Source organism: Physcomitrium patens, chromosome 21 (genome assembly GCF_059467195.1).
Source record: "Physcomitrium patens ecotype Gransden chromosome 21, ASM5946719v1, whole genome shotgun sequence".
NCBI lineage: Eukaryota > Viridiplantae > Streptophyta > Bryopsida > Funariales > Funariaceae > Physcomitrium > Physcomitrium patens.
In genome coordinates, this window is record NC_143430.1 from 2,459,389 (window position 1) to 2,463,830 (window position 4,442).

The following is a 4,442-nucleotide window of genomic DNA, read 5'->3' on the forward strand; positions in this document are numbered from 1 at the left end:
TTACATTGATACTTGGAGATCGACCATTTGTAAGCCAAGATCAAAATCAAACCTCTGGCCACTAAAACGACTACCTAGGATAAAATAGGAATTCATTCAAAGATCGAAGATTAGAATTTGAGAGCTAAGTGAGAGCTTCTTTCAAAGACATAAAGTTGGTTTTGACAGGATTTGAAAAGAATTAATAATTTTTGTTAGAAGTCAAAGTTTGTATTGGCAACTTAAAATTTATACAATGAAATTAGGGCTAACACTCTCAGCTAGTTTGTAAAATTGGTATCACATCTATAATTCAAATTTTGATAATATTTGGATAATTAGGTGTTTTAAGTATATGTAAAATTTTTTAATGATCTAATGGTGCAATTGAGAGATACCTGGGTTTTGATACAAGAATATATCAAAAGTTGTCAATTTGAGGTTGGGTAGGATTTTTGTAATATCTAGAGATCTACTAGTTGGATCAAGGTGAAATTTGGCATGGTATTGAAGGATTTGAAGTTCAAGCTACATACTAATTTTGAATCAAAGTTAAAAATTGAAGAACGAGAAATCACTGCTGGAACTTTTGCTTCACCTTTTAAGTTGGTGGCTGAGTGACATTAGTGTAATTTTTGGAGGTTTTTTCACAATTTATAAGTTGGATTGGGCTAAAAATTCTTGAGTGTATAGAAGACTTACATTGACAATTGCATGTAAAATTTTATATCAAGTAGATGGCCAAATTAGAAGTTACAACTTGTCAAAGCTCACCAATTGTCAAGGACAAGAACATGATAAAGACAAATAAACAAGTGAGACTTCTTTCAAAGAAAGATGATAAAATAGAAATAACTTGATATATATATTAAGAAAAAAATTAGAATGGCTATTTTCAAAAGGTAAGAAAATTAGAGACCCCTGAAACTAGACTAGAAGTAAGAAAAGAGTTGATAAGAGTGAAGAAGGCTTCACTCCTTTTTCTATATATACTGTCTTATTGGGGACTACGTGGCGATGTTCTATAGGACCTCTAGTATGTGTTGACTTTGTAGGACACATGCCTTGACTTACAAGGCAAGTTTTTCTATGTGTGGACCAGATAGTTAGCTTGGTCTTCAAGCTAACAATATGTGTGGCACATGGCCAACTTGTTGACCATGTTTCTAATCCCAAAAAGTCAATTAAAGATACCTATAAAGTCAAAACAGCATCTATGAAGCTTTTAGGAAGCTACCATATAAAATACAATAGAATTAGCTTACTTTTAGCTACTTTTACTTACTTCTATCTATTTATACATGTAATTACTAGCTTACATGCATATGTCCGTGACACCAATTAGGATTGGAACTTACAAAAAAAATCTAAATTACTTAATAATGAAAGTAACAAGATAATTGAGATTTATGTGTGATTGAGGCTATTAAAAAGAATATTTTTTAGCATTTTTGAATTCGAATTTAGATTATATTCTTCTCTTATAGATAAAACCTATTAGAATTTCTTGGATGTTTGTGAAACACAACCTCATCTTTCATAGCTAGGTGTTAGATGCATTCCTAAACAAGACAATATATAATATGACATCACGTTGGTCTTTCGTTGTTCTTGATCTTCTTTTAATTATATCTTCATTGTTAGATATAGCTTTGATAAATGATTTGCTAAATCTTTTACCACAAGATTATCAACTTTTAAAAAGTCAAAAATATCAAGTTGTAGATGATAACCATAATTGGTAAAGAAAGGTGTTTGTTGAGTAGAAGAATATATCAAATTATTGTATGCAAAGTCTAAAAATGGCAAAAAAATTATCTAATCATCTTGATGATAGTTGATGGTATAGCTCAAATACTGCTCCATAACTTGATTCATATGTTTCGTTTGTCCATCAATTTGAGGATGAAAAGCTGAAAGAAGCTTTATATCCACCTTTAAAATCTTAAATAGGATTCTTTAGAATCTTGATACAAATTGAGCCCCTCTATTTGATATAATATCCTTTAGCAATTTATCATAGCGATAGATATTGTTAATAAAAAGCTTAGCTATTTCTTTACCTAAAATAGATTTTGTATATGATACAAAATATGCCATTTTGATAAAGCAATCTACAATTATAAATATGGAGTCATATGAATGTGAGACTAAAAGATCCATGATAAAATCCATAGAAATAGAAGACTATAATTGTTTTAGAATTGATAACAATTGAAGAAGTTCATAAGGTCGATGGCAAGGAGTCTTGGATCTTAAACAAATATCACATAATTGTACAAAGTCTTTTATCACCTTCTACATTTGTTGCTACCAAAAATCTCTAGATATAAGTTCTAAAGTCTTGTTGTATCCAAAATGTCCTTCTGCTAAAAAGTCATGACATGCTTGAAGAATACGTAAATGTGCTTCTGTTTTTGAAACATATAGGCATCCTTTGAAATAGAGAAGGTTGTTCTTGAACTTGAACTTTGAAATATCATGAGACTTAAAAGAAAGTATCTTGATATTTCAAATTAGAGGATCAGAGGACATACTTAATTGGATTTACTTGATAAAGATTGAATCAATAGTTAATGTTGATTTTATTGCTCGAAGATGAAAATTCTTGAGCTTCAAGAGAATTATTCTTTATTGATCAAAAGATGCATCTCCTTCTTTTTGTGCTAAATAAGAATATCTAGAAATGACATCTAATAGACTTTATTATTTTTTGAGTCAATAGGTGATTTTGGAATTGAATTTGGATAAAGACATGCTCTAACGGGCTTGACTACAATTCAAAACATATGTTGATATGAAGTATTCGAGGTTCTTATGATTCGTATATACGATAAATGGACTTGAAATGCCTTCTAATTAATGATTCCATTCTTGAAATGAATCTACAATTGCAAGGAGCTCTTTATCATGGATCTCATAATTAATTTTGGCTGCTAAAAATTTCCTCGAATGAAAAGCTACTAGGTGGAGTTTGTTATTTATTTCTATTTATGATAATATAGCACCCATAGCAAAAAGTGATGCATCTATTTCCATAAAAAATACCTTGGAGTAGTCAACATGATACAAGATTGATGCAAAAATATACTCTTTTTTTTAAAGCATCAAATCATATTTTTACTTCTTTATTCTACTCGAGTTTGTCTTTACAAACATGTAAGTAGAGCTCCAACTTGAGAAAAGTTCTTGATAAAGATTTGGTAATAATTAGCAAAGTCCAAAAAGCATTGCACATCTCGTACTTTTCTTGAAATCTTCCAATCTATGATAGTTTGGACCTTCTTGGGATCCATCATAAGGCCTTTATTAGAAACGATGTATCCTAAAAATTCAACTTAAGTAGTATAGAATACATACTTTTCCAAGTTGGCATATAATCTTATATCTCTAAGTTTTTGTACACATGACGAACATGAAATTTATGTTCTTTTATGTTCTTAGAGTAGATTAGAATGTCGTCTACTTAGTAAATAATAAAATCATCCAAAAATTCATGAAAAACATCATTCATAAGATATTAAAAAATAGCCGGTGTATTTATGAGTCTAAAAGGCATGACATTATATTCAAAATGTCCATATCTAATTGAAAAAGTAATCTTTCATTTATCTCTTTCTTTGATACAAACTAAGTTGTATGCTCCTCATAAATCTATTTTGGTATAGATCTTTACTTCATTGGGTTAGTAAAAAAGTCTTGAAATCAAAGACAAAAGATACATATTTTTGTTGGTGATCTTATTAAGTCCTCGATAATCCACACACATCGCTAGAGATCCGTCTTTCTTCTTCACAAATAAGATAGGAGCCCTAGCTAGAGATTTAGAATGGCATAGAAGTTCTTTGCCATGTTCTCATCAATGTATTTTTTTAATGCAATCAACTTATTCTGCAAAAAGCTATAGATCGGTCCGAATGGTGGTTGAGTTTCTTTTTGTAGATCAATTGAGCTATCATAAGGTTGATGCTTTGGAAGAATATCTATATACTTTTTTTAAAAAATATCTTGTAATTCTTGATATTGACTAGGAATATTACTTGACATTTTTCCATCATTAAAAATAAGTGTAGTATATATAGCAAAAGATGATTTTTCTTTTGCAGCATGCATGAAAGCTCTCGCACCTACCAGTAAAGGTTTGGATATACTACACTTATGTACTTCTACTTCACTAACCCGATCTTAGATTATACCATTAGAAAAATTAAGGTTACAAGAAATTTAATCTATTGGAGGGTTATATTTTTCTAGCCACAATAATCCTTAAATAATCAAATTGGAGGGAGATCTTATTACATTAAATACTACTACGCTATTGTAGACTAGACAAATAAACTTTGTGATAAGTTACTAGTTGGTTATTGATAACCTTGAGAATAAGATTTATAATTAGGCAGTTTAATTGGTAACAGTAAGATGTTAGTGGAATAAATGGTTAAGAATTCAAAGGGTCATAACCT